We start from the raw sequence: 22143 nt of genomic DNA on the forward strand, positions 1-22143 counted from the left end.
AAAGGCACACTATAAATATGACTAACTTTTAGAAAATATTTCCGGCCTCTGATCTCCCCCTCCACTCATATTTCTGACGCCGCGACAGTATATACTCTATATCATGTATATTTCAGAGAATACGGGTGTCTTGTTGCCGAATAAGTGAGGAATGTGAGAAATTCTGTGATCCCAGCTGCATTCGTCAGGGTGCCAGTTTTTCAGGTTCCCTCGTGAGTCCTCTGCTGAATGTAAAGAAGCCGGTTTCCTTGTCGGAGTGATCAGCGTGACGTGCTAAGAAACTAGAGGTTCCCGGTTCGAAGCTTGGATGATTCATTGTATTTATCCCATCATCCATTCCACCAGTTCATCATTCATCCCCATCGCTGTGACGAACCCAAGAGGTAGAAAAGAGACGTGAAATAACGAAACGAAAAATAGAATGCAAAGAAGAAATTGACCTTGATCTCCTCAAGAGAACTGTAGGGATTTGCATGGAAAACAAAAGAAAGAGACAGCAATGATCCGTCCCAACGTTCACCTTCAGAATCAGCTACCTGCGTACTATTTTCTCACGGTTCTGTCTGCGACGAGCGGGGGAAAATACGTTGCGATCGAGAGCCAGCATTAAAAGGCAGGAAGCGCAAACAAAGCCTCGAACGTCCCGCCATCTTTTGTGTTGGAGTGAAGGAAGCGAGAGCAGCATGTAGGCCAGGGAAGAAGTGGCACACATACAGGCAACCAGCCATTTTTCCTGACGTCACTGAACAACGGGAACAGGTGGTGCTTTGAGAAACCGGCCTTCAATGTGGGTCAGCGTGGGTCACATTCCTCGGTTCATTTCCTCATGACCTTCGATCAGAAAAACAAAACACTCTCGATCTTTTTTTCCTCTTTAATTCGAAATATTTCTCCGTCTGTTTATTGACGGTATGGTTGGTTCTTAGGTTCACAATCGCTCAAGAGGTGCTTTCTGCTCGAATGGCAATGCCTGTTATTCTCGAAATGATATTGCACAACAGAAATAATTGCGATGTGCAGCAAAGTTCAAAGGGTTTTTTTTTTTTAATTTCTTGTTGCATCCTAGGGGTTCCGGGTTCGAAGCTCGGCCTGTGTATGGGTATTTGTCCCTTAATCAATTTCATCACTCATCCTCATCTTCGCGATTACCCAAAAGTGTCAGAAAAGAGATGGATAATATAGGCTACTAAATAAATAAATAAATAAACCAGTCTTTCAGAAACCCCTGCATTGTTGACTAATTCCCTTTTGATTCCTAAACCAAACCACAGTGCTCAAAATAAAATTGAATGAATGAATGCGACTGTGACAGACGATTTGGGCACACCAACCTTTGAACTGAACTGAACGAAGCAACTTATTCTGCGGCTTCTTTTATGTCCCAGGGGCTAGGAACAAGGCCGCTCGCAGGTATTTTCGCAGGGGGGTAGCATTGCTTAAAGTGGTGGCAACGTGGGGTGATGCTTTCTTCCAGGTTAAGAGAATTCTCACAAAGCATCCTCAGTACTAGCATAATTTGCATAGGCACTTAATCTGCTGTCTTTCACGGCACCTCTTGTCTATGTTTTCATGCTACAATTTTAAAATTTGAATTGTATGAAGTCTTTTCACTATCTCAAGGGGGCAAGTTCCCCTGGGCCCCCTCTGCGGTCGCCCTTGTCTAGGAATAAGCAGTATGTACAATTGATTTCGTTTCGGGGTTGCTCTTTCGTACCAGTGATGATTAGTTAGTCTTTCATTTTGACTGAAGCTTCGTCTTACGCATAGGCGGAACTTGGGGAAGAATTTTCAGGTTTGTTTACCTCCTGGAACCCGAGTGTTACGTACACAATAGGACCAAATAATGTAAATAGTTTGCAAAAGCGGAATAGAGATGGCAGCACCAGGCGCGCAAGATTAATAATGAACATAATATATGTGAATAACTACATAAATAAGAATAAAACGAATGGGAAAGATGAAAAACAATAAAATCTACTACAAAGAAGATAAAGAATAAATATAAAAGAAATAAATTAATATATATATTCGATAAATCAAATCAGTGACCATATGTAAGCTAATACGAAATTTAAAGAAGTCAAAGCACTGATACAAGTTTGTGTCTTTGAATAGATATTGCATCTGTCTGATTGATTTACCATTCCCACAGCGGAAATTTTGTTTACATCAGTGGCGGCGCGTTCCAGTCGACGCCCCACAGCACTTTTGGTTGCGCGTTTCAACCGTAGCACCTACTTGGATACGCGTGTCAATCGTTTGGCACCAAGTATACACTCTGTTGCAAGTCCTGTTGATCCAGTTAGTGTTGGCGCGTTCCAATCGCAGCCGCAAGGGAGGATATTAGTATGATTCCCAAAACTTAAAGAAAAAAGCTGGAAAAAGGACAAAGGAATTCATTAAATCATCAAAAACATTAAAAATGTGAATCCAGAGGGAAGTTTACAAAGAAGACAAGAAGGATTTCCAGATCCAGAACGTCCAGTAAGAAGGAAGTCCAGATCCAGAACGTTAATTAAGAAGGAAATCCAGAACATCCATTAAGAAGGAAGTCCAGATCCAGAACGTTCATTAAGAAGGAAGTCAAGATCCAGAACATCCATTAAGAAGGAAGTCCAGATCCTCTATATTGAGAAGGAAGTCCAGATCCAGACCGTCCATTAAGAAGGAAGTCCAGAAAATCCATTAAGAAGGAAATCCAGATCCAGATCGTACCTTACGAAGGAAGTCCAGAAAGTCCATTAAGAAGGAAATCCAGATCCAGATCGTACCTTACGAAGGAAGTCCAGAAAGTCCATTAAGAAGGAAATCCAGATCCAGATCGTACCTTACGAAGGAAGTCCAGAAAGTCCATTAAGAAGGAAATCCAGATCCAGATCGTACCTTGCGAAGGAAGTCCAGAGAGAAGAATATACAAATCAACAAGAGAAATAATAAAAAGTATATTGAAATGAAAATTGACTGTAAATAAGGATTATAGAAGAAAGTAACTTATCATGTAAATATTCTGATTCCATGTATCCTGTGTTTAAATAATATATTCGTTTAAACGTCTCCATCGGAAGGCATCCTGTCTGGTTTCGTTTTCTATAAGAACCCTACCCTGATGATATGCTAGCTGAGGTTTAAGATTAAGCTTTATGCACCTTACACCAAATAGAGGTAGCACGAGGTTCATGTTCTGTCCTTCTAAGTTAGGCCCTTTAATACAAAGTTACAAATAAAATAATAACTTGCAAGTCAACAACGACGACCATAATAATTTTAGGTCCGAGGTTATTTCGGGGCCCTAAAGCGCCACTGGGAATATTACCCGTGCATCTTTTCCGAGAATGAATTGTGGTAATGCTAATTAGGATGCAGACTCATGGGGAAGAAAGTCATAAATATTATAAAATATACACTCCCAACATTCGAAATCTCTTAAAATGTTGCAGGTAAAAAAAAAGAGAAAAAAAGAAAAGATAGCTAATTCAAAGCAAAATAATTATTAAAACAAATATGTTGCAACTATGCTATGGGTAATAGTACAGGAGTTACCTCTGCCTGATTTACATTTTTCTGGGATTGATTAGATTTCAGTGGCAATCCAATGCCCTTTAGTGATGGGGAGGTGAAGAAGGGATCACGAATAGCGCACTCTGTGGTTTCAATGAATTTTGTATTAATTCAGTTTTGACCTTATAATTAGTCGGAGAGAATTCTGTACTACATTTCAGTTTATTCCAGTTATTTTTCGCTTATTGGAATTTTGTATCAAAGGAGTTGATTATAGGTTCACCTAGAAATTTTTAAGGGGGAAAAACATTTTCAGTGCTATTATGAATAGGAAAATAGAGCGAAAAAATCTATTGGCCTGTTTTCTTTCGGAAGATAAAGTCCGAAGGGGGAGGGGTTCTGATCTCATAACCCTCCGCCCTCGGTGTGCTCATGGGGTTTTCATACTCAATATGTATATACAAATCTTATTTTGGAGCAACTGTCAGTGCAGTTATACTAACTGCAAAATATTACTGTATAGTGCTAATGGCCTATAACTCATTTACTTGGTGTCTCTAGAACAAAACAGCTCATATACAGCTTCGGGTTCACATTATCATGACAGAATATCGCGGTTAAATGCATTCGTTTCTATACGAGGATATGACTTTGAATAGTGTGAATGTTTTACAGATTTCTTTATCTTATGGCTTCATTTCAGTCAACACAAGTTTTGATCGGACACTAAGTAGTGGAAACATTGAAGTTAAGTCGAAAGCAGCTCCTATACTCCCGAAAACAGTTGTGTTGACCTTAATTTACTACTCTGTGTCCAGGCAAGCTTCTTCTTCTTCTTCTATTTAAAAAAAATTCCATTAATAACCTGCTGTGCGCATTTTGCCAAGAATTATGGAACGTTTGCCGATAAAGAGATGAAATCGTGGTGGAAATTTACATGTGCGTTCTCAAGCACACATGCGTGAGTATATAAAGAAGGAAAAAAAAAAGAGGCTATGTTTTCATCCATCATAAGAAAATTTCTTATTATGCATTGTTGCTTTGGGTTTACATGAACGTTTGAGCAATGAGAGATGAGCTGGAAAGTGAAACAACAGAAGACTGACAGTAGTAATATTTCCTGCTCGTGTTGTTTGCTTCTAAGTATGTCGCAAAGGCGCACATGCGATTCCAGTTCAGGAGGGCATTCCTCGTAAATTGGCGATTAAATCCCGAGGCACGCACTCAACAAGGACACAAACACAGATGTAAAAGTCTGGCCTGGCGAAGTGTTGCCATGGATTCCGGAAATAAAGAAGGAAGGTGCTGTATTCACCTAAAGCTAATGCATCATGAAATGACACATTCTTCCTTTCTTGAATGACATTACTCAAGCATTTAACTGATGGATGTGATTCTTCACTGTAATTCGACTATTTAACGGAATTTATTTAGAGCAGATGTAAATTAGAAACGTGAAACGGATGAAGGCACACAATGCCTGCCTACTGTTTCACGTATGATTCTGTATGTCACTATGAAAACCTGGACCTCTTGATAATGCGTACATATTATTGTATATTTTATTCCACCAAAATACAGCTTCCAACGAAGCCCAGTTGCCCTTTCTGGTAATGAGCGTCACCAGGAATGTTTGAACGGAGGTCAGCCAGTTGATATAAAATATATGAAATAATGACAATTGTTCGTAAAGCTATCACAAATTTATTATTATTATTATTATATTCCTAAGGAGACCATTCTACTCGATACATTAGCTGAGCAAATATTTGGCACAACTGTTTTTTTTTCTTTGTTTTGTTTTCTACATTTCGTTCTCATATTTTGTTATGAGCTTTTATCGACTTCAATAAAGAAAAATCTTTGAAATTTGGGGGGGGGGGGATTTTAGTCACCAACGTTGCTGTTCGATCTCTCACGTAAAAATCTCAATTTTTGGAATTTTGACAAACTCTCTTGCAACTGTTTATTATATTGATTAATTGATACAAAATAATAAGTTCTGACCTAGTTTGTGCACTCCTCACTCTACTTTTAAGAGTCAACTTGTTTTTCCTTCTCTTCTTATGCTTGAATAATTTTAACTGAATGTATGTCTTCACAAATATGCTTTTGCCTTTTTTCTAAAATAGATGAATCATTCCAAATTCCAGGGAGGGTCAACTGGCCGGTTCAACCGGCTCCGCGACGCCCATCTTGCTGGCGATAACATGAAATGATGTTTGTATTTGGATACCTGGACCTTCTTACAACTATATCTAAACAGACTTTGGTGTTAAACTTCACTAAAATTGCTACAGATACTAGTTTCGAAAATACTTACTGAGGATAACAACTGACTTCCAAATTTTCTGTTAATGATTTGTCACGATCGTAGCACCTTTTTTGCGTAACCTAGGGAGAAACAATAAAATATGTCATAATTCTGCATAACATTGATTGCATTATATACGTAGTTAATATTATATTTGATCATGTAGCCAGTCGTGTTTTCATCCACCCCTAAAGAACTTACATCCCCTCCCGCACATATATGGTTATATAAGTGGCAGAAAAGCGAAGTAAAATAAACCAAATCAATCAATCATGTAAGTTATGCATATATCCCTTACATACTATATATACACACACACATATACATTTGTATACATATATGTAAAGTTGTCGTCCTGTTTCCAACCTCACTTTACTTCAAAGTAAGTTCCGAAAGATCAGTTTTCCCCCTTACAACCACATGTCAGGTCCACGTGGAGTCCACGTCCCCTGAAACCTTTCCCACCAATAGCGTCCGTCAAAGAAGTGACAGCTCTTGTCAACTCCACGTGGAGTAAATGAGATGTTGCTAATTCAGTTTCTTTCGAGATTTCTGAACGCGAGGTTGCGGTTCTTTATCTTTGCTAGGTTGTGTTGTGCTATTTTTTATATACAATATATATACACCTTGGGAGTATAACATCACAGTGAATGATTGGGTGTCTAAACACTGCAGGCAAAAGTGACAACATTGCTTTTCCGAAAAACAGGTGGTGGCTCGAAACCAGATACGGGTCGGGTCGGCTTCCTCTGCGGTTGTGTCAAAGATGCCGAACTGAACTACGTTCAAGACTTCAGCTATTCGTTTACATATACACGCATATAACACCTTATATATATATATATATATATATATATATATATATATATATATATATATATATATATATATAATATTGGCGTGCATAAGATTTAAAACTGTTATTGAACTTGCTGTACCGGGAGAATTGATGTGGGTTAACCTCTCATCCAGAACATTGGGAAATTGTTGGGAAATATTAAACGTTAACCCCGATCAGGGCCAGACAAAAGTTTAAAGAAGATTCTAAAATCTTTCTTTCTGCGGACATTAGGGACCAAGACGCAACTTTTGCACTATACTTTTCTTAAATTTTCAGAGAATTTCTTATTTGAACACAGCTTACTATACAACATTGATGTAAATAATGCGTCACGGTTAAACAAACGCGATTCTTTTGTTTGTAAGGTCCTTCATTGGACACAATTCTATCTTCGTATCTAGTTTCTTTTAAGTTATGGATAAAAACTTAACGTACGGTACCGTTTCTTGTCACTTAGTGCAGTGCAGTAATTCAAATTAATCTATCTTCCCCTGTCCAGTCACAGATGTCTCAAGGGAAGATCATTCGTTAAAAACGAGCAGAAACAGGACAAGAACAACAAGCACTGAAACTAGTCCATGAAAGGGGCATGAGATTGTGATTTCCTTGGTATTTTGACACGGCACTTAAAAAAAAAAGAGGGTCTTTAAATTTCTGAGGCAACGAACGGCTGTACGGCGGAAATCGCGTGCATTAATTGCAATGGCTCATATTCTATATGTGCCAAGGTTGCACAGAGCAGAGAAAATGCTCAAAACGACGTACGACATTTTTTGCTTTGCTCTGCCACTGCCCGCCCAATGGAGCTTTACGACAATGGGACAAAGTGGGAACGGATGCAGCCACCGAGGGTGTAGGAGGATGTACGAGGACATTACTTCGACCCCGTTTGCGTGACATACGGCAAAGTGAGCCGGAAGCGAACTTCCCATTTATTATCTTCTTTTTTTGTATCGTTTTTTTAAGCGGGCGGAAGGGAATGATGAGCAAAACTGGGCGGGGGCGTACCCAGGAACTCATTTCCGGGAACTCTATTGCCATTATTGTGTATACAGTGCTAATATCGAGAGTTTATGCTTTTAATGAAAGCGGATGCTTATTTTTCCACTATAGACGCTATTGCCTCTATGCGTTTCGTAAAGAGTAATATTTCGCGTTGGAAATTGCACACTGGTTAAAAATTCAAGCAACTAGAATTTTGTTCTTCCACTTTTCATTTATTTTTGTTGCTTGTTCTTTTTCGTTCTTCCTTGTTAACGTGGCCTTTTTTGTTAAAATGTTTATGTTGCTTTTCTCGTGCCTTTCAACAACTTGTGTCGCCTTCTGAAGATTATTTCACGGTTTTTAGTACTTATTATCCCTCTGTTTATTGTATAAAGTTAGCAACAAAGGCGACAAGATTTTAATATTGGAGATAAGCTATGGTAAACAATACACGGCATATCTATAAGGAATGCACTATAGGGTGATATCGAGATGACACGGTCTCAATTGCAAGCAGGCTCTGGCGTCTGAACTCTCAGCCAGTATAATCAATCCTCTGTGGAGCTTGTGTTGTCCATATTATGTCTGTGATTGTCTTTTCATGTATCTCATCTTATCACCCTTTATCCTCTTCATCACGACTAGTCAAAAGTGGCAGAAAAGCGACGTAAAGAAAACTAAATAAATCCATCAGTCAATTGCAAGCAATATATAGGACGTGTCGAAGCACACTTTCACGAAACATACCGGTCGTTAATACAACTTATCTTAAGGCTCTATTTCTTTGTTTAATCCTTTGAATCTGAGCCGCATCGGTAGCTGAACGTGATCGACACACGATCTCGCCACGGAAGATTCAGTGTTCGAGTCTTAGCCTGGCTTGGGAGTTTTGTTGTGAGTCTCCCTTCATGAATTTCAGCTAATCATCATTCATCTTCATCGTCACGATGAGCTAAAAGAGGCACAATAGGGACACAAACTAATAGCGAATAGCTAGTCGATATATTGACATTTTCAGTAACCCAATAGATTATTATATAGTTAATGCCAATACATAGGGACATTGAATTTTCGCGATGCGCGAAATCGCGAAATGTGAAAAAAGATGCAATTTTGAACATTCTGCACGTAACTACACCCCCAATGATGAAATATGCATGTGTTTTATTCGCGAAGTAATGCGAAATGTGTGCTTCTCCACGAAATAAACGCTTTTTCCGGAAATAACCGTGAAATATCATCAAATTAAGTAGAAAACACGCAAAAACCGGCAATCGAGGTTGTGCGTTCAAACTGTCGATTTGTAACGAAACGTTTGTCTAAACTTTCCTACCACTTGCAGCTGAAGAACGTTTTAACTTCGATCACATCAGGAAGACGCTGCAAATTGGGATTTTCCATGCACATAATCTCAGTTCGAAAACTTCGCTCTCTGTCAAGCTGCATTCCTTTCTTCCCCCGAATGTCTACTCAACTTCCAGTTTCATTGAACTTGCTAGCTGTAGCAGCGATAAGATTAGTCTGTTCCCGCACATCAAGGGAAACAATAGTGTCATTTGTGTTCAGTCATGAATGAATTTTGTTTATCATCATGTGATTTTCAACATGCGTTTGTGCATGTGCAGTAGTGATTATTTTATTTGTTGGACAGCAAGGATATCCTTTAAATACATACAATGAATAAATCACTTGAGATACGCAATTTAGAAATGAAGTGATTTTGTGTTGATGTTTTATTTTTTGTTGGACAGCTAAGTACTTGTGTATGTGTACAGTATATAAAAATGAAGGAGTTTATCAATTTATAGCTCTTTTGTATGTTCTTTCCTCTCATAATGAAAAAGTGTGTGCCGATCTAACATTTTATTTACCGCTCTCCTCAGTTTTTAGTTACCATAAATTTGTCTCCCTACCTATACATTTCTGAAATCTGTACTCAGAACCTCTGACTCCGGGTCGCCGCACGTTAACCTTTACACCACGAAGAATGACGCTTTATCTGTTCACTCCTTTTTCTGCCGTCACACAAATTGAAAGATACATTCCAGCAGCCTGTGGAGGGGCGGGGAGAATATAACCCGCCAAACAGGCGATGCATATCGTTAACGTGGGAAAAAGAAATTCCCGGCATAAACACGAAACTCGGATGAGGAAGTGGAGTCGTGTGACTTTTTCGATATAAAAAATATACGCGCTGTCTCTTAACGACTTCCAAGCATATTCCCATGCACTGAGCTCTCGCAATAATGCTGAGCTATACTCTTAAGATCAGATCTCAGCTCTTTTAATCTTGCTTTCCTCTTCTTCGTTACAAGTTGTGTTTGTTGTTAAACTAAAATTGCCTCGTTGTTTATCTGTTCACATTGCCCAACCATAAGCCATTCCGTAGTGCATCAAAGAAGAAGGAAGTAGTGAAGGTAGACACATTTCAAATGCGGCATTTATATTTCAATTTTTCTCAACTTTAGTGCAAATGTTGAGATGATACTTTGATGTTTATCTTCTTTTTCTTTCAGAATTTAAATGTCACGTAAGGCTGCATTCAGTAAGAATGGCAAATGTTGAGGAAGTGTTTGCTTTCCTTGCCCTGATCATCACAGGCATGCGTGCACACACAAACTCTGATTAGCCTTGATGAAGTTCAGTCGGAGAAATAAAAGCTACGTTCCATCTCACCGTTTTACAATCTCTGTACTGATGCGTATAAAGCAGGGATGTATCTAGGATGGGCCCCGCCCCCCTAAAAAAAACATTCCTGTGTACATTTAGTGTAATTATATAATGTCATACCTCTGATACGGAAATTGAACTTTTATTGATTCCACGTAAAGGAAACCTGCATCTAAGCAAAATTCGCAGCTATAAACGAAACCTTCCACTAAACACACGCTTTCGAATGGAATGCAGGTGATATTTACAAATATCGGATATCATGGGAAACACTGTTGGTCCAACAATAGAATGAACATCTGCAGTCTTACAAAAATATTCTATTCTACAATGTTTGTCTTCGTTCAGTTGGTTCAAGAGTCTTAAACATCTCCACTATGCAACTGACACATCCAGTTACGTAAGAAATCAACTCCCCTCGTTGCTTGGAACTTCCATTGGCTTGAAAATCTTCATCTTTTTCTCAAGAGTATAAGGTGACAAGACTCCTTACGTTTTAATATTTCTAAGTGAAGGGTTGCCCCTCCAGCTCGCCCGTTCGCACGCCAATGCTGATCTTTCTAGTATTCGGTATTGTCATCAAACTAACATGTTATATTATAACCATTCCAGTGATAGAAATATTCGAATTAATAGCAAAGAAACTTGGATTGTCATATATTACAGGCGAAGAGTAGCATGTCGAAACTTAAATTTTTCCAACTAAAAATCAGGCAATTCACATGTGTATATCGTATATTCTGCTACATAATTATAAAAACGACAAGGCTGCAACCAAAGAAATATCGTACAGCTTCAGAAACAAGAAGTTGAATTTCCGTAGACCTCACTAGTGAGTTGTTGCACTTTCCCGTTTACCCTGATCTTAGCATCTGGAATCTTCTAGCTTCCTAAGGACGCCCGAAAATGCTTCGTATTTTCTTCAGGAGCATTTTTTTCATATTTATATACGTGGTACTCTTCGGATCAATATATTAGATCGTGCGCCATTTCTGTGTCAGCCCAAGGACTTTCAAACAACCCTCGTATATTTAAACACGAATGAAGACGTATATTCCGAACCAGCCAGCCTCAGTGTGCATAAGGTTTGAAAGGGTTATTGAAATTGAGCCCTTTCCAGAAAAAGAAATATTGGACAGTGGCTTGGTCAAATTTAAGCACGGAGTCACCAGTTTTTAATAAATTTTATTAAATTTAAAACATAAAATCATATTTGGGTTAAGTGTTTCTTTTTTATTCCGTTTAGTATACAAAGCATGAATCACACTGATGCATAATGTATTGAAGAGTCATCGAAATTTACAAATCATTTATAAAATATGGATAAATTCTTAGATGGTATGAAATTCAGTGTAACTGGGGATACAATAATCCTAAAGACAACGACAGAAATAAAATACCGTCAGTGTATATTTTCAGTGCATTTGATCCCGAAAATGATATTATGAAATGAAAATAGTTGAAAACAGACGAAGGGGGGTACTTACTACCTAAGTCACCAGGAATGTCACTTCCTGAGCTTACTCAGAATAACAGATTCTCGGAGAATGAGTCCTGCTCCAAAGGCTTCAGTACTAGTAGTCTCCCCCACCGGAAGTTCTTATTACAACGCGATATGTGGGGCTCTTAGCCTGTCAGTGCTTTGATCAGTATAGGTCCTGAGACCCCTCTCAGACAGAGACGTCTGCTTGTTAGCTTCTTCCTCTAGTTTCAGAGTTGGAAGAGCTTACACAGTCAACTCTACCACGACTAAAGAGACTAGAATTTTCCTGGTTGCAAATTGCCCCGTCCCCTACACCTTCTTTTGTGGAACATTACCAATTGGAAACATTTTTGTTTTAGCTATCGCAAACGTTTGGTTCCAAAGTGAACCGGAATGCGCATTTATTTTTTAAATAGATTAAATCGACGGAAGTTGTACCAACACACAGGGCCGGATTTAAGGTGTTACCGCACCAAGCCCAGTGTGAAAATGCCACCCCTCCAAACCGTTTTCTGCAATTGCTTCAAATTGCCAAAATTCAACCAAAGGATAGAAAATACACAGCTGTGCTTATAATTCTGGTTGATTCTAATAGTATGATCCGTAGCTAAAAATTGTTGCTGGAAAAACTGAAACTGAAAAAAATGTCGAAATCAGGAACCGAAAAACTGGGTGTAAAACATGGTAAGTGGTATTTTGGTTATTTCTGATTTCCTTTTTTAAAAAAAAGATTATTAGAAGCTATACTGTAGATAAATTATTTTCGTGTTGTGTTTACCAATTTCAGAAGTCTTCACTGAGACCAATGCAAATTGTATGACATGGCAATTTCACTCGAAAATTGAAGGATGGCACATTTTACTTTGTAACTAAAAATGACCAAAATGTCACTTACCATGTTTTACACCCGAGCCCTTTTATTATTACTGTTATTATCATTGCTTCACAATATTGACTGAGTTTCCAGTGTCTTCCTAAAACAAGGCCTGTGCAGAGATTCTTGGTTTAGACACAGTAGCATCAGTGGTAGGCCATGGATCACAACACTATGTGAGTACCACAGCCACGCATCACCATATTGTAATTAGTACACATTATCTACACATACTAGTAATAATACGTCCAAATATAAATTTTTCGTCTATTGCACCCACATTTGCGACTGTGATGTCGATATCGTGTGCGCCCCGTGACCTAGAAATGATGACGTTACATGTAAACAAATAGTCACTGTACAGGTCTTATTATAAGGAGCTATTGCCACAGCCTGGACAGTTCCGCCGGCTATGTGGAGACCCTGGCCCACATATATATTATCTATGCTAGAGCTATTTGTATGACCTGGAATGGTTTCCATTAATTATAACAATTTGCGAAAAGGAGCTTTCCATTTCCACTGTATTTTTGAAAAAGCACCCCAAAGAGAATAACTCTAATTCTAACACCGTCAATGCAGGTAGAACACGAGGTGTGCTCTGGCACTCCACTGAACTTGGGCGTTGGCAAAAATGCAACGCTCTTTTCCCTACAGGTATGAGAAACCAGCCCGCCCAGCCGACATGTTTTTTACCCAACCTGCTGGTGCTCAGGAATTCGTGAACCTGAAAAATTCTTGCACCGGAAACGGAAACAAAGCGGAAGCCGAATGTCAGGGTCCGGCATTACAGCAGCTGGATGTTGGGGGGCGGGGAGAGGAGCGAAGAAGCTTCGAAAAAGTCATTTGTCGCATTCAGTGTCTCGGTTAGCGTTTTCTTCTTCCGCAGCACCTAAATCAGCACCTACTTGCCTGTAGGGAATGACCAACTTCCTGTAATGTGGTTCAGATGTGGGTGTGGTGAGGAAGTGAAAAAAACCAACGTTAGTCCCCCCCTCCCATTACTTGTTTGTAGGTAATTAGTAATTAGGTCTACCAGTGTGAGAAGCAATGTAACAGATCTTCATTGTGTTCGATGTTAGTTTTTGTACACTTATGTTCACATAAAGTGGCACTCTTTATAGGATTGTGTCACTTTATCTGAACAGGAGCGTACATCGGTTTTCAGTCACCTCTACATAAATAGCAACGAAGATGATATGACGAATTCGAGAAACGGGAGAACGACCGCGAAGAAACATTATGCTAACCACTACCTTTATACAAGTCAATATACCATATTAGTGCTTCAATACCGCATAATAACAATCATTTCAATGAAGACAAATCACCTCCCTTATCGGCAATCCCATTAAGTGCTTGACTTATCTCACCTCCTGGTTGGGCTTCCAGTTCTGGCCAAGGCATTTTACTGAGCTTCATCGTAGAGTTTAACCGATTCGGTAGCGTATTTAACGAAGACACTTCCAGGAATTTTGCCAAATTACACTGCTCTACAAGGGAATTTGTACAGTAAGTTTACTTTATGCTCAAATAGGTTAATCGAGACGAGACCTGCAGTTTAAAGTGGAGTCCGAAAAACTGCGATAACGTGCTTCTACCGGGAAACCTGAGGCCCCTGAATTGTAATTACAATTGTACAGAAACAAAAGTCATCTTTTAATACATTCTGAGGTGCTGAAATCGAGATATGACATTAAGTATTCTTGATTGGCTTTTGTTTGTTTTCATATTATGCAATTGAACATAACTGAAACCACCCTCTACGTAAGGATAATACTTTTCGCCATCCGAAACACTGAAGACGTTAATCGTTGCTTGAATTCGTTGATAAATTACACTGGGGAACAAAAAAAAGATTTTATTTTGTGGCATAAAGTTTAATAACAGTTTCAGCACACAAAACAGCTGTGATTGCCAAATGTATGATTGGTTCAGTTGAATTGACTCCACTTTAAAAAATAAACACACCATGGAAAATGTAAGAGGTAAAATTACTCCACGCTTTCTCGGTAATATCAAAATTTGATAATGAGCTGAAAATACCATTAAGAAACTTATTAATATATTTTTAAATTGTTGCTAGGCAATTTATGAAGCATTGCTAGGCAATATATCTCCTATGTTTGTGGGATAGTCGTGCTAGAGAAAAGCATTGGACGATAAAAGTTTGGCCCCCAAGGGAAAATATTACAATGGGAAAAGCTAATATCATTCATGAACCGCTGATAGATAGGGACAAAATCACCCTTCCGCCACTGCATATTAAACTTGGGTTGATAAAACGGTTTGTCAAGGCTTTAGATACAAGTGGTGATTGTTTCAAATATATATGCCACAGTTTTCCAGGACTAAGTACAGAAAAATTGAAGGCAGGAATCTTTGACAGACCACAAATTCGTACACTTATAAATGATGCCAATTTTACAACTTACATGTCTTATATCGAATCTGAGGCCTGGCTGAGCTTTGTGTCAGTCGTCAAAAAACTTTTGGGGGAATTACAGAGCAGAAAACTACCTCGATATAGTTGGAAATATGTTGAAAAATTTTTAGAAATTGGGAGCTAATATGAGTGTGAAGATACATTTTCTACATAGCTACATTGACAGATTCCCTGAGAACCTTGGTGATATTAGTGAAGAACAGGGAGAAAGGTTCCATCAGGATATAAGGATAATGGAAGAAAGGTACCAGGGACGGTGGGATCGCCACATGATGGCCGACTACTGTTGGAGCTTACAGAGGGATTGTCCTAAAAAGCAATACAGCAGGAAATCGTATAGCAAACGTTTCACATAGTCTTTTACTTCATTGCGTACATATTTTCTTAATTATTATGATCATAGGCTTATATAAATTTATTTTTATAATAATTATTGTAATCAGAAAAAGAAATATTAAATTGTTGTTGGAAGTTCATTTATATGTATGTCTTATGTTTCCGCCATTTTGATTTAGTTGCATTTATTTCATAAATTAGAGCCAATTCAGGAAATATATTATTATATCATTATTCAGCAGCATGAAATCGCCCTAAATTAGCTCTCAAACACTGTGCCGCAATTTCACTGTTCCCCAGTGTTATTAAAATGACATGCTTAGCACATTTTCAGTCATATGAAACGCAAACCATAAAATCCCAAATTTAACATTTTATGTAAATTTTAATGTTTCTCGCAAATTTTACCATATTTTTTTAACGTTAGTAAAAGCTCGTGTTCACTTAGTTTTATCTTCCTGACAAAGTTTCCCACTTCAGACAATCTTGCACAGAGTTGACAACACCGGGATTGTTCTTGTCCAGATTGTGTTGCAACAAGGGTTACATCTACGTTTTAACTTCATGTGCCGACAGTAAATCCTGATACTATGGAGTAGTCTAAATCACACATATATACAGTATACATTATTCTTTAAACATATGGGCCTCCCCGATGGCGCAGTGGTAGCGTCGTTGCCTTGTAATCAAGGGGTCCCGGGTTCTATCCGGTGGAGGCACATAGTGGTTCGGATACGGCTTTAAACTGTAGGTCCAGTCTCGATTAGCCTTACTGTGTATTAAAACACAAACTCGAAATCTTTAAACATATATTTTATAGTCTCACGATATTCTATATGCAGCTCACCGTCTAGTAGCATTTTTACTGAAGATTTCTCGAGTTCTCGTTATCTGATATAGTTTTCCAAGCTGTTTCTCACATGAGGCAGTATTTCAGTTGAACACACTAAACCAAAGACAAACATAGATTCTACTTCTTTACGCTTCCATAAATAGTATCGTACCGACACTTTACTTCTGCCTAAGTTATCTGCATTGTGTGTAAGGTCTCATGCTGCTCCGTTACGTAATATGAATGAAGATTATGCATGTTTCCGGTGTGTAAACGACTCTGTGAAAAATAGGAATGATTTCACAATGTTCAAGGTGGCAAGTTCATGAGTCAAGTGTGTTTTTCGATGTTTTCCTTTCAGTTCAGATGAGTCAACTGCAACTCAGACACTGCACCTTCGACCCTGTCATTGCTAAAAAAAGGGTTTTATAATTGCAGGAGATGTTGCAGCAATGAAACCAGCCAGGCAGAACTGCTGAATTTTCCATTGGTAAAAAGGAAAAAAAAAAGATGCTTTCATGTTCCCTCTCTTTTTCCCTTTTCCTGCCTATTACATCAACGCACTTCCACACAACAAAAAACGACCTCTACTTTGATTGTGGTTGCTGATGGTTGTCACTGGGGTGGAACGCTCAGAAAGGATCTTCCCAGCATGCCTCACGAGAGAAAGTTTCCCTCCTCCTCAGGTAGAGGGCAGTTTCTGGCCCCAAACACAACACTCTGGCCATGAAAAGTATCCAACCAAAGCAAACGTGTAATTAGCACATAGTTGAAGAAAAAGGTATTTTTTCACTTCCATTTGGTATACACAATGTGTTAGCTTCGCATTCTGAAAACCAGAGCCAGTTTCAGTCAGTCCTGGACACTGGAGTTATTTACAACTTATCTACAGTACATTGAACATTTACAGGGAGAGTAGGTGCTGCTCCTCAATGAACTTGTCATTTTCTCGGTAACCATAACATATAATTTAATGCACATCGCACAAACATGCTTCTATAAAGATGCAAATAAGTGAACAACTAGATTTACACCCTGTGATTATGACTTCACATTTAATTTACTCGATGGCCATATATGTTAATTGCTGGCTAGCTACAACGAATTACGAAACTGCCTGACCCTAGGTATAGCGGGACATCAAGTTATTCATTACGAAATTGTAGCGCAAAATGACGTGCGTGATATGGCCAATTAGAACGCTCCTTACCGATGACGATTAGACAAGGCATCGTTCGCCTCTTATTTTGTGTCCTAACAAAAAAAAAGTCAAAGTTCGTTCTAAGACCACTTTATGCTCGGATAGGCTAATCGAACATGAGTACAATATAAAAAGGGGATCGGATACACGGTGCAATGCGCCCCCACCGTGGATCAAACCTGGAACCTCTTGATTACAAGGCGACGACTTCATCATCACTGCAACGTCAGAGAGGCTCTTGTATCCTAATAAATTAATAAAGAAAAATAATCTAGATATTTATAATTGTATTTAAATTTTTGTGTTGAATTGTACAAATAACACATGTGTATTGTGGATTCAAAATGCATACTGCAAGTACAGTACAAAAATGATAATGATGGTCTAACAAATTTACATGAAATAATGTTTTCCATACGTGGGATATAAATCGAAAAAACTGTTGAAATTACAATATTCTTCAGGATATCAAATACCTCCTCACAATGTCTGCCTCCTATATAAATTCAAATTTGTTGACAAAATAGATACGAAGAAGAAATTATAGCCTTAACTTAATGTGTACTGGAAGTTCGATTTAATTTTTCAAACTCTGTGTCGTATTTTAAACATTATAATACGGTGTTTTCTATCCTGACGTATCATAATCTCCTGCCTAATTATAATAACGTCACGGTTTACTTCTTTTTGTGGAAGTGTTTCCCATCGTAAAATTTCGATTCCGACGCAACACTCCCGGCTATATTTCTCCGGAAATTGGTCAACTGCGTTTGGGAAGCTAGATTAATAATCATGTCGGTTAAACAATTTAAAATTTTAGCCTTAAGTCCATCGCATACAATTTAATTTGTGTTGAAGCAAGTTGTCAAACTAAAATGGAGGGTAAAAAATTGAAACCACGGTTGAAGATATACATACGCGTACGTACACTGTGTATATGACAGAAGTATCACCACTGAAAGTTCCGAGAGGGAGGGTCTTGAGGAGTGACCCTTTAATTTCATCTAATCATAATTTTTCCTGGTCGTCGTGATTAGCCAAAGACGCGAAGTAAAATTAGAACAATAATTAGCTTTAAGATCACTGTATCCGGAAGTTCGCTTTGTATTTTGCATAGATTACACGTAGTTCACTTCCTGCCCTGGACGCCACCACGTAGTTTTTGAAATCGAGTGCAGTTCCGAGGTCGTAATGATCAACAATAATGGCCAAAGTGCGATCGAAAGGAACAAAGGAGCTAGAGGTGAGTGACCAGGCAACTCCCATCAGGAATCATTCCATGATTCGTTGCTACTGCTGGCGTAGCTATTCCGATGTGTTGTTCAATTATAGTTTGGAAAATTGTGCCCCGCCTCTCGATTCAATGGGAAACATCACAGCGGCTGTTGATTTCCGATTCTTGCGCACAGGGAAGAGGAAGTAAGTATTGCAAGCCTCGGTTTTTATGACAAGTCATTATGAATATCATACGAGTATATACATACTATATGATTTATATGTGTAATTGAAAAACTAAAAATTGTCGAACTCATATAAGGATTAATGAAGTTCGAAACAAAAACAAGGAATTAAATGCGAGACAGTCACTCGTTACAAGAAATTGGAGGACGATGAACTGAGAACGTCCGGTTCGTTCTCTTTCTGTAGCAGCAAGAACAAAGATTTGTCAAAGTTTGTTTTTAATTTAACTTATCCTCCGATAGGCTAATTACGTCTGCACCTACAGTGTCCAATTTGATACGACTCAAAGTGCAGTGTGTCTCCACCGGGAATCGAAACAGAGACCCCTTGATTACAAGGCGACAGCGTTAGTAGTATGCCATCGGGGAAACCCGGAAGGAGAGACAAGAGAATGAAGCTCTCTCTAGGGGTGCCATTTCTCCATGTCTCTTTTTAATGAACATTCCTAGCAAGATTTTATTTCGAATTTTTAATCTAGGAGACTAAATATATCCTTAGGAGGGAGGGCCATGAATTAAATAAAAACATTTGCTTTAAAAAGTGAAAGTGACCTCAGTGCTGCAACGGGAAGAGGGAAGGACGGGGCAATGATATCCTCTCAGTTAAGAAAATTCTCATAAAGCATCCTTCCAGTTAGGATAATTTGCATAGTCATCACCCACCTACTGTCTACATGTTAACCAACTCGACATCTAGGAATTTCCACTTCGATCACTGCGTGGGCTCACTCATTTCTATGAATTTCGTGTGTAATTTTTGTATTCAGTATGTCAAAATACTTCCTCGAACATTTCTTCGTACAAAAATTCTCGCACGCAAAGGCGATTCAGCCGAGTTCCTTATTTAGATTTCAGTAACCCCCTTCCACCTCCGGTTGTAATCTATTCATTCCATCGTCAGTCCTTTCATTTATCGAGGTAAAAGATCCACGAATTGCGAAACTATAGATATTTGAATTATGGCTATATTTTCTCACTGAAATAAACTATTAAATGCTATGAAAACTTCTCCTTCTAATAGTACAGGTACTTTTTCGCCTTTCTCTGGGGAATAAGTTTAAGAAACATTTTTTAACAAATTTTTAATTTGTTTCCCTTATTTAATATTAGAATTAACTTGATACATATGAACAGTGATTCTTGTAATGAAAACAGAACATACGTGAATGTGTGCTTTTAAAAATTGACGTCCCGACTGCAGTCAGAAAAAATCGGGACTGCTATATATATATATAAAAAAAAAGAAGGGACGGTCCAAACTATAAAACTGTAAAGTCAAAATTGTACATCGCCAGGAGTTCCAAATAAGAGTGGTTCGCATACCAGTCCCTGTTAGCCAGTGTGTGGACTAAAAACAAAACAACTTTGAGAAAGGGAAACGGTTGTCCTAATGCAACAATACATTGTTCTTTGCCTGCTCGCTGATTCAAACTAATTTGGAACATGAACCTAGTACGTTGGTTTTCCTCCTCCAAAGAAACAAAGAGACAAAGAAGTTAAGGTGAAGACATCTTACGTGCGCATTGCCTGTTAACAAACAGGGCTTGTTCACGAGTAGTTTCCTACCCAGCTCCAGCAACAAGCATGGAGCAATCATTGTAGTTGTTCTTTGATGCTTTTGGGGCCTGTCTTGTTTTGATTCGTAAGCACTCTGCCTGCTGAGCGAAGGTGGTTGGTTCCCACGGAATTTCCCATACTGGAGACTTGCCACACTTCCCTTGCGAAAAAAAACACACACAAAAAAAACCACCCCGTCAGCCGAGAAACAAGTAAATCTTGAATGTCTCTACCAGAGAGCACTTTGTTTCGCTTCCTTCTGTCCTTATTGCGCACGAAGCCAGACTGAGCGGACAGGCGAGATAATGTTGGGTTTTGTTGGTTTTGTCAAAACAGAACTTTCGTTTTTCAATCGACTTGTACGAACGAGGGAAACTTCCCGACAATCAACATTGCCTTGAGTAAACCAGGGTTTACACCGACCAAGATTGGGTTTGTCATGTTGTTTTGTTTCTTATGACGCGGCAATTTGGGATGTACGAGTGCGCAACGGCTCATAATTTCGCAAGAGTTTCGTGCTGTGTGTGTGTGTGTGTGTGTGTTTTCCATGGTTTTGTACATCCATTATAACTCTATACTGTTAAATAATCCGGATACACTCTTGTAAAAGGGGGGGGTTTTGCGCAGCCTAATGGTTCGTCGCTACGGTTCTGGTATCGATTCCCGTAGAGAACCAATATTTCGAAGATTGGGGCTCCAGGGTCTTGATATAGCCTGCCTTCGTTTCACGCTATGTGTAACTTAGTTAGACGATCCTTGCGCTGAGAAGATTTCTTGAGGAAACAAATCGTACAACAGGTTGCAAGCCTCTAAAACAATATCGAAATACACGCTATGCCAGGGATTCCCAAACTTTTTCGTTTCACGGCGCCCTTAGTGTCTCAAGATCTTTCCGCGGCGCCCAAGACAGAATGTAGGTCTATCAAACACTTGCAACTTTCTGTTAGTGTGGTTAGGTTGCTTGCCTTAAGTTAAAAAATAAACATATTTTAAATTCTACAGATTTTATGTGTAAAAAGTTCTAAATAAGCACATATTTGGAACAATCATATCATTGATTGAATTTCAGTGAAAATATAGAAACATTTCGGGGCGCCCCTGTAAGCCAACCACGGTGCCGCGGCGCACACTTTGGGAACCACTGCACTATGCAATATTTTGTGTGTATTTCTCTGTCTCTCTCTTGATTGCATTACATTAAAAGATAAGGATACTTGCATTTATTGCTACACTGAAAACATAGTAATGCCATTGTGAGTTAAAAATTGATATTATTTCTTCCATTAATATCATTTTCTTGTTTGTTACTGCGTAATTGTGATTGTATTTTAGTGAAAATTGTTGAATAAGAGGATTGCCTTGAAATATGACCTAGGATTTGTTCAACTAAAGAGGAAACACATGAAATGTTAACATAATTCATATTTTATAACGGCGTCCCTCTATGTTCAGTTTTCGAGAAACCATGCAATTACTTTCTGAATGTCTGCGATATTATATATTATAATTAAGCTTTATATACTTTCGAGTTGCCATATAGATAAGAATCAAGAATATTTTCAAATACTAATCCGGTCGTGAAACGCACCGCTGCACATGCTTGAACTACCTGATTGTCGATTTTTCTTGCAAGTTTTTTTTTTCTGT

The 22143-nt window shown here is 38.6% G+C and overlaps 1 protein-coding gene across 3 annotated transcripts in view; it reads right to left on the reverse strand.

Moving 5' to 3' along the window:
- LOC146003604 (uncharacterized) overlaps positions 1 to 22143 on the reverse strand; it is a 92077-nt gene that overhangs the window by 41831 nt on the left and 28103 nt on the right. For 2 of the 3 annotated variants that reach the window (XM_083141934.1, XM_083141920.1), the window contains exon 2: positions 5822 to 5892. The exons of the other annotated variant lie outside the window; for it this stretch is intronic. The gene's annotated coding sequence lies outside the window, so the exon portion shown is untranslated. The remainder of the gene's footprint in view (positions 1 to 5821; positions 5893 to 22143) is intronic. 3 annotated transcript variants of the gene reach the window in all.

This window comes from Lepisma saccharinum, chromosome 1, assembly GCF_977018435.1.
Source record: "Lepisma saccharinum chromosome 1, izLepSacc3.1, whole genome shotgun sequence".
In the NCBI taxonomy this organism is placed as follows: domain Eukaryota; kingdom Metazoa; phylum Arthropoda; class Insecta; order Zygentoma; family Lepismatidae; genus Lepisma; species Lepisma saccharinum.